This window comes from Delphinapterus leucas, chromosome 3 (assembly GCF_059928025.1).
Source record: "Delphinapterus leucas isolate spDelLeu-1000000601 "Yukka" chromosome 3, BTC_Dleu_Yukka2, whole genome shotgun sequence".
Lineage (NCBI taxonomy): Eukaryota > Metazoa > Chordata > Mammalia > Artiodactyla > Monodontidae > Delphinapterus > Delphinapterus leucas.
In genome coordinates this window covers 154,980,368-154,994,960 of record NC_143131.1, presented here as the reverse complement: position 1 = coordinate 154,994,960, position 14,593 = coordinate 154,980,368, and the positions used below count along the sequence as shown (strand labels likewise).

Here is a 14,593-nt window from a genome sequence, read left to right as displayed (position 1 = left end):
TAGGCCTCATTTTTCTCATGTGATGTTTTTTCTTTGAAAAAGTGTAGTTTCTAGAAGTCTCTAATCTCTGTGTCATAGTTCAACTTGGAGAAAACCTGTTCTTATCCAAACTCCATGACATTGTATTTCCAGCTCCAACTATGGACTTTGAGTGAGTTGGGGGCAACTTTTTAAGGATATTTTTACACAGCTTTTTTAGTTAATATCAGTCTAGCTGACTTGTCATACTCAGACTTTCTCCCATATTCTTTTACCAGTGTGTTCCTTAGTCATATATATAAAGACTGTTGTGGGAAAAATGACCTCCTGGGTCAGCTTACTGCATGGTCATCGACACAGGGCAGGGAGTAAGATTCTGTGGATTTTACAGAAGCAGATACAGGTTTCATTATCCATGTCCTCTCCCCTTTCATCTTACAAAAACAGCAGGCTTTTCTTGGAGAACTGCCAGATAATGCCATCCTGCCTCCTCACGGGCCCCGGGGATGAGTCGCCCAGGGACTGAACTCCAGTAAAGCAGGTGATTGGCTCATGGGTAGGCATGTGACCTCGGCTAAGTCTATCAGACTCCTCCCCAGGACTTTTCTCTCAGAGCAAAATGGAAGAATTGTCTTTTCTCTCTGGAATTTCTAAGCTGGGGAGATATGACTCTGGGACTCCCAGTGACCATCCAGCACCAGAAGAGACTTTCTGTAAAATAAAGTCTTGCAGAGGTAAGCAGGGCTGAGCGATGGAGAGAGAGCTGGAACCCTGCTGATACTCTGGAATTTCCAGATCCAGCTGTATCTGAATATGGCTGCATCCCTGAATTTCTAGTACTTGTTTGTTGAGGTTGTTGTTGTTGTTTGGTTTTTGTTTTTAAATTTCCTTGGACTATTTTGAATTTGTTTTCAGCCATGTGCATTTGAAAGCATCATAGCTAAAAGAGCTAATTTCCTACATTAGTGTCAGGTTTGCTGACTGGCATTCCTTAAGTGAAAAATCATATCCGCTATTTTCTTTAAATAAAATCCTTCTAGCTCAGGTTTGAGATATTCAAAACTCTGCCTCCTACCCCCCTCTTTTCCAACATTTACTATATCACCTTGAAGCATTTGTGAGCACATCTTTCCCATCTAGACGCAGTTGAGAGAGAGAGCAAAGACTTCTGATATGAACTGCAACCTGTACGCCTCCTACCTGGAAGCTTTAGAACATACTTGATTCTTGTCATTAAAGCAGATCTTTTGTTGTTGTCTCCGGGGCACAGAAGCATTTTCATGGCATAATGGAGTACAAAGTACATTAAGCCTAACTCTACTTCTCACCCTCTTTTACTTTAAATAGGCAGAAAAGAACAATCTCAAACACATTTTCCCAACAAATAAAATACATATACGATTATGTTTAGAAGACATTTATGCAACATATAGTTAGACTGATTAATTAATGGACCTTTCGCCAATTGGCACAGTAAATATATATGTTCAATGTGCTTAATTAAAAAGAAGACAATAACATATTTTTACAGGTTAATTATCTGAGCAGAGTATTGTGCCAGCACACTTGATACTACAGTATTTCATGTTTGACAAGTAACCTTCTTTCAATTATATTTACTGCTAAATGTTTCCTGGATCAAGCTATTAAATTATAAGGTCAAAAGTAAAATGATATGAAATTACAATGATAAAGGGACACATATCCCACTTTATGAGAATAGAAGTTGTAATTTCTTTTCAATACTACTAGTAGTGACCACAGTACTAATTTGAGCCCTTACTATGAGCCACTGTGCCCATATACATTTAGTTCTTACAGTAGTTCTGCAAAGGGCATATAATAATCCACACTGTAACGCTGAAGAAAGTGATTCTCATAGCTGAAAGTCACATAGCTGGTGAGTGGCAAAGTCTAGATTCAAACTTAGAGTCCTCTGACAATGCCCAGGTTGTTGACCACTATGTACACTGCTCAATTGTTGCACCAATAAAGAAGTGCTTGAAATAATTATAGATTTGCCTACCCTGAAACTGCAGTGATTTAAAGACATCAAAGTTGCCAGTTGCTTAAGCACATCTACTTACAGTAAGAAATTACATTTTATTTCATTTCTAAAACAAGATTAATTCTGCAGGCCCATCGAAACTTGAGCACACAAATCCTACCTCCAAATGAAAGATGCTTGTTTTCCATTATTCAACAGATGGCCCTGTACAGAGGCAATAAATATATAGTAGAATTTTCATTCAAATAAATGAGAAGAGAGGTTTCTTCTTGTCCTGATTCAGTGCCCATCATTATGGATTATGATGGCTCTTCCCAAACTTTACTTCATTCACTCCACTCTTTCTACAAAACTCCAGTAATGGAATCCGTCATTCAGATATATGTGCAAAGCGAAAGGACTGTATTAATACAGTTGCTGAAAGTCAAGTTGATAGAGCACAGGAAATACATCCTAATAAATGCAACATTAATGTTTGTGTGGGCCTTGGAGTGAGGGGTAGAAGAATTTTCAGTTTAACGGAATATTTTGCCTCTTGCTATGAAAGTGTGGCTTAATAGTCTTGTAATTGGTCATTTACAGAATCCTCCATCTCTGGGTTTCATGCTTTCTTTACTCTGCAGCTGTTGATTCCTTCTCTTGTTCTGGATGGAAGATAGCAACGAAGCCACTTCAAAGGGCTCAGCCTGCCTTTTTGTGTTATTGTTTAGATGAAGATATTTCCATTTATTAAAGCACACTATTTAAACATTTTTATCATGTTTCAAACTTGACTGTGTTCTGAAGGTATGAGCACAGGCAGACATAATGGGGGATGTTTTCCAGGAGAGAACATACGCTTATCAAAAGAGTTATCAGAATTTTCATGTATGGATTGAGAATCAAATTCTGGAGTTAGACCTGAATTTAAATTCATACTCACAACTTATTACCAGTCTCATCTTGATCAAACGGTTACCACACTTCTCATCAATTTCCTTATCTTTGAAAGCGGAATAAGAGAAGTATGCCTGGTGGAGTTACACATAACGCTCATCCGATAGAATATTCATAAGGATTTTGCACAAAATATACATGGAAATATTTTAGCACCGAGTTTAGCATGCAATTCATCTTTAATACATTTAAGAGCTATTGTTTTATTATTATTATGCTATCATTAAATATCACTATTACTTAAATGTCATTATTGCTAAAATTGCTGTAAAATTACCGCAATAACCCATGATGAATTCCCCTCTTCTGTTTCCTTTGTTTAAATGGAAAATATATATATAAATCTAGACAGAGAACACTTTAGTGATCCTATTCAGTGGAGTGAGAATTTCCATGGCACTGATTAAAACAAATCCTGAATTTCATGGACTTAAGATAGCAGAGAGGGGCTTCCCTGGTGGCGCAGTGGTTGAGAGTTCGTGACCCGATCCGGGAAGATCCCACATGCTGCGGAGCAGCTGGGCCTGTGAGCCATGGCTGCTGAGCCTGCGCGTCCGGAGCCTGTGCTCCGCAACGGGAGAAGCTGCAACAGTGAGAGGCCCGCGTACCGCAAAGAAGAAAAAAAAGATAGCAGAGAGGCTAAGAGATTTGAAGTTAGACATCCCCAAGTGTGAATTCTACTGTGACCCTCTTCTAGCTCTGGAACCTTGAGGAAGTTTCTTAAACTTTCTGAGCTTTACTACTGGTTTCCTCATCTGTATCTTTTTCAGGACTATTTATCAAGCATCTTCCTGTTCTCTATGCTTGGACGTATCAATGAATAGATTAGACAAGAGCCTTTGCCTGCGTGCTCCTTCTTGCATGCTTTCTCCCTCCTTACACTCTCGTGTGGAAACGGATGTTATAAATAAATTCTATGCTTTGTCACAGGTTGATGGGCACTACGGGATAAGGAAAAGGATGTGAAGCTCACTGAAGAGGCTTGGGTTGGGAGTGCTGGAGGAGTGTACAGGTAGGTTCTGATTTTAGATAGGGTAGTCAGGGTGGATTTTATAAGTTGACATTTGAGCAAAGACTTGAAGTGAGGGCGTTGTCAGAATGTATGATGGGGAGACCACTCCCTGGGAGCAAGAATAACCAGTCCCAAAACTCTAAGGCAGAAATATGCCGGGCAGCTTGGAGGAATATCAAGGAGGCCACCCTGGCTGACTTAGTCAGTGGGGAGGAAGAGACAGCAGGAGGGCTGGAGGTCGGATATGTGATGGGATGGATTGGGTAAGTCCTGGGAGGCCATCACATGCATTGTGTCTTTTACTCTAAATGTAGGCAGCCAGGGGCAGGATTTTAGCCGAGGTGTGGCATGAACTGTCTCTTGTTTGAAAAGCATAACTCTATCTGTGGTCTTGAGGATGTGGGGAGAGAGTGGAGTCAGGGAGAATCTCGGGAGGCGACGACAGGATCCTCGAGGTCTATGTTGGTGGCCTGCACCAGGCTGCTAGCGGCTGGTAGTTCTCAGAAGTGGCACATTGGGAAGGTTGTGACAGCACTTTGTGGTAGATTGAATGCAAGAATGGAAAGGAAGAGGGGGTCAAGGGTGAATTCGAGATTTAGGGCCTGGGGAACTGGAAAGGTGTGGTTACTGTCACCTAAGATGGAAAAAGTTTGGGGTAGAGCGTGTTTGGTGGATTAAAGACCAGTTTTGGAGGTGTAAGATTTGAGATGTTTTCGTGACGTCCAAGCAGAGATGCTGAGTACACAGTTGGATACACAAGTCTGCAGTTCTGAAGAAAGGTCTGAACTAGAGATACACTTTAATACAATGGAGATATTAAGAATAATGACATGGAAGCGCTATTTTAAAGATAAAATGAAGTCATGCAGTTAGCACTCTGCTTTCTCAAAACATTTAGTAACTGTTAGCTAAAATAATTACCTGAAATGAAAAAATACCTATAGTTTGTTTTGTTGTTTGCAGTAAAAGTGAATAAAATGTCACAATTATTTTAATAGTATTTGTGACAGAGTAGTTTTAGGTAAGACACCATGACTACAAACATTTACAATAAACCTTTCAGTCTCCTACTTTTCACTCTGATAGGGTACTTGGAACCATATTTTGTAAGGTTTAAGTTAGTTGTCATAGGGTACCTCTTTAATTAGAAGTAATTCTGAACTGTCTAGTTCCATGCAGTTTTATATACATATATGTATAATTATTATTTTATGATTTATCAAACTCAGTTGAAAATTTGCATCACTGATATACATTAGAATTTAAGCATTTACCCCGGTATTCAAGGAAAAAAAGGTACTTGTCTTGTCATTTCCATAGGGGTACTTACTTTCACATCTTCCCTTCACTTTGCAATTGAAAACATGGCAGGGGAAATACTATCTTACTGGTCTTTGAGTTCCCCTTAGCTATCTGCAAGTCCTTAAACAGCCTTTGTGGCTTAACCAAAATTCTCTTCCATCTTCATTCCGCTAACAGATATTGGTCTAAGCATGTACTTATACTAAAAAATGCATGACCACGTTGTCTCTACACATCTATAATTTTATGTTAACACTATCATTATGTAAGCTATACTTTAGTTGTAATTATAACAGATTTTATGTCAACACACATCCATTTCTAGTGTTCATCTGGTGTTCAAGGGGAGAGCAGCATGTCGTAAATTTTATCAAAATATAACATCCGAAGAATAGAACAGAGGATAATTGTGTAATTCTGTATTCACTCTAATTAAGTTCAGTGGAGTTGGCATAATAGAATTAAGAAAAACAAAAGACTGAGGTACCATGGCTCCCTCTCCTTAACACACCCTTTCGTATCCGAGAGCAGAGACTCAGCACCTTTCTGTACAGAAATGGAGACAGGAAGAGGCCAGAGGATGAATGACAGGCACGAATGAGGTGGAACTTGGAAGAGCAACATGGAAATGAAATACTTCTTTTGTATTTGGTAGGTGGGGAAAATGTACCAGCGTGTATGCCTACTGGGACCACGTTTTCCAGAACAGTTAAGCCCAGTGTCAACTATGCTGTCCCACCTTCCTCGTAAGTACGAGCATACTGTTACTTGAATCTTTGCTTCCTGTTTCTTGATACCTGGTTGAGAAGATTATCACAGGAACTACATCATGTTAGCAAACACACTGTTTTGAAATGATTGACACTCACTGAAGAGTGGCAACTCCAAGCTTGCTCTCTCTTGATCTTGGACTGTTGAGGTCTGGAGTGCAGGAGTGGGTTATGGGGAAAGACCATTGGAATTCTTATGTCTTCAGCATAATGGTTATAGCATAATGGTTAGGGGTATAGGTGCTGGTTCAAATCTCTGCTTTCCACTTGCTAACCATATGAGCTTGGGCAATTTACCTGATTACCTGAACCTCAATACTCCTGCCTATAAAATGATGTTAATAATATTTCATCCTCATAGACTTGTTTTCAATGTTAAAATGAAGTCACTTACACCAAGCACTTAATACAATGCCTAGAGCATAGTAAAGTCTATTATTATTACTATTACCACTACTACTACTATTATTATTATTACTATCACGATGCCAGGTGCTATTTTTCCTATGCCTTATTCCATTATCTTCTGCCCTGTCCCCCCATTTCTGTCTTGTTTCTGTACAGGGGTAGGTTTGTCACAGAGCATTTTCTTTCCCTAGTGTCTGACTCTTAGTCATCAAGGTGACTGGTCCACGACCCGGCATTCATTGCTGCTCGTTGAAGCAACCCATTTTGAGAAGGGGAGCTGGATATTGATGCCAAGTTGGGTGAAGGAGAGAGAATTTTCTCTCTTCTGCACACAGAGAGCTAAGTGAAATATTCAGGCCTCAGAAGGAGAATCAGGCAAAGGGCAACATGCTTAATTTCATACCTTAGTGATTAAGAACAAGTCAGACAGGCTGGATTTGAACTCATTTCCGTCATGTACTGACAACGGGATCTTAGGTGCTTTTGTAACCCCTCTGAGGCTCAGTCAACATCTGAAAGAGACGAATAACATTATCAGGACCTAGCGTATAGCCTCGTTGTAGTAAGTGAGTAAATCCTTTTAAAACGTTCAGCACGTTGTTTGGCATATAAACACGTAATAAAATTTAGCTTCTTTGACTACTACCGCTGCTAATATTAAGTAGCTGAGCAGATCCGAGGCCCATTTTTTTCTTAGATTGCACATAATCATTTGGACAACCAGCTCCCATTGATCAACCGTTGCTTATATATAAACCCCCATGAACCCAAAGGTGCTTTAACTCTCTCCCAGTCAGAGCCTGTTCTGGGGGCAGAAGCAACACTGGCACTACCCCCGTCATCTTTGCCTTTATTGTCACTACACTCGCCTGCCGTACTGAGCACTTTCTGTTTGCCAGGCACCAAATTTAGCCCTGCGTATGCACTATATCATGTAGTTCTCACACTCAGGTGGGAGACATTATCATCATCCCCAATTTTCAGATAAAGACGCTGAGGTGTTGGAAAGGTAAGAAAGTTGACCCACAGCAAGAGATGGAGCCGGAGTGTTCAAACCCTTCTCTCTGACCTCAAGAACCCTTAAATATTAGCATACTACTACATCCTGGTAAGAAAATCTGCTTCCAGCCACTCTGGTGAGAGTAGAAATGATTCTCAGTCCCCACATTCCTCTATTGCCCATGCCACCCTAGCCTCAGGACTAGAGGGGAAAGGAAGTGATCTCTTCAAAGAGCAGCCAAAGGGAACCTACTCCCTTCTGCCTTTTCGTAATCAACTAACCAATATTTTATTTCCTTCTTAAGAGTCCCCACATGTTCCTTTTGGTACTTAGCTTGGCCTTTTGGAATTCTGACATTCTGTACATGACTCATCCACTGTATTTCATGGTAATTTATTGAGGTCAGGTATAGGGTCTTACTCATCCTGAAGTCCAGTTATCCCGTCACATCTAACTCTGTTCTTTTCTTCTTGTAGGACATCTGCAGGTATTTATTTGAATTTTGTTGAATTGTTCTCATCAATAGTACATTAAAAGTTATACAGAAAGTGCTTTCTTATAAGGAAAACCATCTAAATAGATTTCTAGCTCTTTACTTTTTATAGCACTATTGTAGAATTATAGATCTCCAGGTAATATTTTTTAGATTGAGTTCTTCATATCATCTTATTTTTACATATAATGATAAATCTGAATTTTCTCTATCAAACCTCCGAGACTTCACTGGCTTGTAACTTAGCTTGTTGATTATGTGTTGTTGACTTTTCCATTTACAATGATATTTGATCCTGGTAAGGATGGGGCTGGGTGGGAAGGTACATCTTAGGGCCATAAATTGGTTTTGCAGAGAACTAACATAAAGATCTAAAGTCTCATCATATTTCTGCAGAACTCATGAATCATTTTATTATAATTCCATTCATTCAGGGAGTATAAAACCATTTTCAAATTGTTATTCCTAATTTGTTCATCTTCTCTTCCTTAGTTTTAGTGAGAAGAGAGCAGGCTGAATGGAAGAAAGTCATTATGACCACTGGGGCCACTAGGGTGGGCATCAGTCCCAGAGTTTTGTTATCATCTCTCCGCTATTAATATTGGCTAATGTCTTGAGTGCTTACTTGGTGCCAATTACTTAGCCGACCATGGCAAATGGATTGTGTCATTTCATCCCCTGATAGTCATACAATTAATGTATGTATTATTATGATATCCCATAATGCATACATGGAACAGAGCCTCAGAAGTGGTTATTTGCTCACAAAAATATGGTAGATGTGGAATTTGGACTCAGGTCTGATAGACTCCTAAATCACTCCTAGTGATTTTTACCACTAAATTAAAGTTGTATACCTCTGGAGAGTAGATAGTTTCTAAAATTTCCTCAGCTCTAACGTTTTATAATTAATTTTTTGTCTGATGGCAAGCTTAACAGTTAAGATGGGTAGGAAGGAATGCCAGCCTGTTGAATGGAATTTCCCTGAAATAAGCCTGTTTTATGACACCAGTTCACTCATTCATTCACTCAGCATGGTTTGAATGTTTGCTCTGTGCAAAGGCATTTTAGGCATCACAGTGGAGTGAGCGCCCCTTCCATAGACTCTCCTGCAGCACTCAGAGAAGTGTTGGACTGGTTTGCCTGTTATGGAATGGGGCTTGGTGATAGAAGCCTGGTTTGTCCTCCACTGATAAAACTAAGACATACTCATATGAGTTTATAGGCATCTTGAAGCCGTGGGATAGTAACACACATGAATCTTACCATTTTTGCCTGGGATTAATGATATAAAGGCTTTGGATTTGGGTATGGAAAATGGGTGCAATTATGGGCGTGTTGGTTCTACATATATATGGACATCACGTGTCATCAGCCTGCAGCTACCTGCCATTCCTCACTACTCCTTCTTTTCACAAACCAAACAAGTACCTTCTTATCTGTCCTGTGGATAAGCTCTTGACAGTGGCACTAGGACCTCCCTGAATAAGTACATCATTGGCTAAACCAGTGGTTTCTCAGATATGCTCATTGAACAACCCTTAAGGTGGATTGACATTCCACTGCCTAGAATAGAATATGGTGTTCTTTAGAAATCGGGGGGAAAAAATAGGCCACCAGATGTACTTTCTTTAATTTAAATTGTTATATATATATATATATATATATATATATATATGAACAATTGTTATATATGTGTATGTATACTTGTTCATATATATGAATGATTTAAAATTGAAGAGATATATATATACACACACACACATATATATATGTATATTTAAATTTTGGCTTGTGTTAGCAAGTAGTAAATTAAATTATTAGCAGATCCATACTGCAGGGAAATAACCAATCAGATTTCATTCAGTAGCTTGCTTTTTTGTAGATTTATGGTTGTGATTTTATATCTGCAGGTATGTTTGCTGAAGAAAATATTTCTACCACTTTACACAAAATTACATTCATTTAATACCAATGCGGCATGTCTCAAATGTCTTAATACAGTTTTAATCTTGAATCCCATCAGAAGTATGAAATTAGAAACGTACCCCAAAATCATTTGAAGATAAATTACTTTCATTTCCCTTATACTTTTGAGACTTTTGAAAAATAAGTATTTAGTTGTACTTATCTGTTTCTGTCTCTCTAAGGATAGCAAACACTGAAACACAATTCTTTTTAAAAGTCAGTATTAAAAATATATTGTCCAAGATGATCAAAACTAAGGAAGTGGCAAAGAAATTCAAAAATTTAAACTTTCAAAGGGTGCTTTTTTTGTGAATGTGTAGTACTTGTTCTTCTGAAGGAATTAATCTTTTTAAAAATTTAATTAACTTATTTTTTATTGAAGTATACTTGGTTTACAGCGTTGTGTTAATTACTGCTGTACAGCAAAGTGACTCTGTTATACATATGTATATACATTCTTTTTCATATTCTTTTCCATTATGGTTTATCACAGGATATTGAATATAGTTCCCTGTGCTATATAGTAGGACCTTGTTGTTTAGCCAATCTATATATACCAGTTTGCATCTGCTAATCCCAAACTCCCAGTTCATCCCTCTCCCACCTGCTTCCCCCTTGACAGCCACCAGTCTATTCTCTATGTCTCTGATTCTGTTCCTGTTTCATAGATAGGTTCATTTGTGTCATATTTTAGATTCCACATATAAGTGGTATCATGGTATTTGTCTTTCTCTTTCTGACTTACTTTGCTTAGTATGATAATCTCTAGTTGCATCCATGTTGCTGCTGCAAATGGCATTATTTCATTCTTTTTTTTATGGCTGAGTAGTATTTCATTGTATATATGTACCACATCGTCTTTATCCATTCATATGTTGATGGACATTTAGGTTGTTTCCATGTCTTGGCTATTGTGAATATTGCTGCTGTGAAGATCAGGGTGAATGTGTCTTTTTGAATTATAGTTTGGTCTGGATATATGCCCAGGAGTGGGATTGCTGGATCATATGGTGGGTCTATTTTTAGTTTTCTGAGGAACCTCCATACTGTTTTCCACAGTGGCTGCACCAACTTACATTCCCACCAACAGTGTTGTAGGAGGGTTCCCTTTTCTCCACACCCTATCCAGCATATGTTATTTGTAGACTTTTTAATGATGGCCATTCTGACTGGTGTGAGGTGGTACCTCATGGTAGTTTTGATTTGCATTTCTTTAATAATTGGCAGTGTTGAGCATCTTTTCATGTGCCTATTGGCCATCTGTATTTCTTCTTTGGAGAAATGTCTCTTTAAGTCTTCTGCCTATTTTTTTGATTGGGTTGTTGCTTTTATTGTCATCAAGTTGTATGAGCTGTTTGTATATTTTGGAAATTAAGCCCTTGCTGGTCGCAATCATTTGCAAATATTTTCTCCCATTCTGTAGGTTGTCTTTTCATTTTGTTTATGGTTTCCTTTGCTGTGCAAAAGCTTGTAAGTTTGATTCAGTCCCCTTTGTTTATTTTCATTTTGATTTCTATTGTCTTGGGAGACTGACCTAAGAAAACATTGGTATGATTTATGTCAGAGAATATTTTGCCTGTGTTCTCTTCTAGAAGTTTTATGGTGTCATGTCTTATGTTTAAGTCTTTAAGACATTTTGAGTTTATTTTCGTGTATGGTGAAAGGATGTGTTCTAACTTCACTGGTTTATATAAGGCTGTCCAACTTTACCAACACCACTTGCGGAAGAGACTGTCTCTTTCCCATTATATATTCTTGCCTCCTTTGTCAAAGATTAATTGTCAAAGATTAACTGAGGTGTGTGGGTTTATTTCTGGGCTCTGTATTCTGTTCCATTGATCCATATGTCTGTTTTTGTGCCAATACCACGCTGTTTTGATTACTGTGACTTTGGAGTACTGTCTGAGTCTGGGGTGGCTATGCCTCCAACCTTGTTCTTTTTCTTCAGGATTGCTTTGGCAATTCTGGGTCTTTTATGGTTCTGTATGAATTTTAGGATTATTTGTTCTAATTGTGTGAAAAATGTCATGGGTAATTTGATAGGGATCGCATTAAATCTGTAGATTGCTTTGGGTAGTATGAGCATTTTAACAATATTAATTCCTCCAACCCAAGAACATGAGATGTCTTTCCATTTGTTTGAATCATCTTCACTTTCCTTTATTAATGTCTTACAGTTCTCAGCGTATAAGTCTTTTGCCTTCTTGGTGAGGTTTATTCCTAAGTATTTTATTTTTGGGGTTGTGATTTTAAAAGGCATTGTTTTTTTACATTCCCTTTCCGATATTTCATTGTTGGTATAAAGAAATGCAACCAATTTCTGTATGTTAATCTTGTATTCTGCTACCTTGCTGAATTCGTTTATCAGTTGTAGTAGTTTTCATGTAGAGTCTTTAGGGTTTTCTATATATAGTATCATATCATCTGCATCTAATGACAATTTTACCTCTTCCCGAAGGAATTAATCTTGAAGTTCTACTAAGACTTTTGGGATACCTGTTTTAATGAGCCACTACTTCCTGCCTGAGATTGCACTATGCGCCAGAGATTCTAGAATTAGCATACTAAAACTAATAATGCAAACAACAACAACAGATCTTCACAAACCTTCCTTGCAAGGAAGTAAAGTCCACTGGAAAAACAGACAAGTGAAACACACATTCAAAATGGCAGTGATTCTCAAACATTTATGTGCTGAAAAATCATGACAAGCATGATAACCAGAGCAATTACTAGACCCCTTCTCCAGCTGGTCAGGTGTAAGTCCTGTATCTGTATTTTTGGTGAATGCCTCCAGGAGAGTCTGAGACAGATGTTCTCAGTTGTCGTCAACCTTTAGTGTGCATCAGATTTGCCTGAGAATATTGTTAAAACACAGATTGCAGGGCTCCAGTGCCAGAGTTCTAACCAGTTCCCAGGTGTGGCTGATATTGCTGGCCCAGGGACCACATTTTGAGAACCACCTTTCAAAACTCTGCAGTATGCAGTTGTGTGTGTTGTGAATGCAGTATGCGGTTGTGTGTGTTGTGAATGAGACGGGCCCAGAGAACCAAAGGAGGGCAAAGGGACTGCCCTAAATTAGTCAAAGGTAGCAATAGCAGCTAGAATTGATTGACCCAAGAAAAAATTATAAGAACTTTACCTGCATTTGCTCATTTAATCCTTTCAGTAAGGTACATAGGTGCTACTTAGTGTTCCTCTTTTACAGGGGTGTCCAGAGAAGGTAACTACTTTGCCCACGTCCTAAACTGGTAAGTAACAGATTAAGAATTCAAGTCTAGGAAGTGTGATTCCAGAGCCCACACCTCTACCCTTTCTGCATGTAGAGAGGAGTAAAGGGTTGTCAGTGAAGCCTTCCTGGGGGCCCTGGCCTCTGAGTGTAGATAGAAGGATGAGTGGACATAAAGATCATTATTTGTGTGTGGTGGGGGTCGGGGAGGAAGTATGAGGGCTTCCAGAAGAGCCCGCCCTCCCCATACATCTGCTATAAGCAAGTCTGATGATCAGGAGTCCGGAACATGAGTATGACTATGGGATACTGAGAAGGGTTCTAGAACCCTGAGGTTAGAGTTCTGGATCAGTTAGTAGGTAACAGAAAGTGAATGAGTGATTTACCTTACTTTCCACGGGTAGCAGGAAGTTTGGAGATAGTCCCTCTAGCGTTAGTCCAGCTGCTGAAGGGCATCACCAGGGGACTGGGTTGCTTCGCTCTTCCAGCTTCCACATCTCTAGCACGTCCACATAGCTTCAAAGTGACCCCAGAATCTCCAATAGTGTTCCAACAATTTGGGCAGGAAGAAAGAAAAGGAAAAAAAAAAGAAATTAAGTAAGAAAAAAAAGGCAGTGTCTAACTCAGAGAGCAAATTTTTTACCACAGATGGTCAGCAGACTTGCACTTAGATCTCATCAGCTCGGATTCTAAACTGGCCACCTTAGCCTTAAGGATAATGGGGTCTCCTAAACCAGGGCTCTGATAGTAAGGAATAAGGAGAGAGTGGTACTGATTAGCAGTGCCTGCTGTCCCAAACAAATATTATCCCCAAACTATTTTTTTTTATCCTATATTTTACTTTAAAGAATGGAGGGGAAACATTATGTATCTGTAAATAGCCTTTTAGAAAGGGTACAATTATATAGTTATACAACCCCCTGGAGGGCTCCTTTCTTCTAAAATCTCTTTAAAAACTGTTCAAGGTTAAGGACATTTTTATCTTAATTTAGTAACTTGCAGTCGATTATCTTGGAATGACATCCTCTCTCTGCAGATGTTCTGTCAGGCTTTAGAAAATTCTAGAAGTGGACAGAGAAGTGTTATGGTACATGTATTTGCAATATGCACGTCTTTGAAATGAAATCCATTTAGGGACCAAAAGGCATTTCACGTCTTTGCTATACATTTTCACATATTTGCCTTTCCAGAATTCCTTTGAGCAAATCTGTTAGATGTAACCCATCCGTTTCTCCCATCTGAATTCTTTATTACTAAACATTCTTCAGTATGCTCTCACTCCCCTCTGTCAAAGGCGTTTCTCTGGGTCCTCACCCTTCTCATCTCATATGTGAATGCGTATCTTAAACTGAAGCAACAGTCTGCTATGACTTCTCCATAACTTGAAGAACCTGTCTTTGTGGGAAAAAAAGTAGACTTACTAACTTAAAAGGTAAAATGTGCGCAGTGTTTCTGAGAATTAAAAACTAAGATAAAAACATAAGCAAT

General features: G+C 38.8%; 1 pseudogene; it reads left to right on the top strand.

Moving 5' to 3' along the window:
- Positions 1 to 14,593, top strand: part of LOC149749818 (UDP-N-acetylglucosamine--peptide N-acetylglucosaminyltransferase 110 kDa subunit pseudogene) — a 268,591-nt pseudogene that overhangs the window by 86,489 nt on the left and 167,509 nt on the right.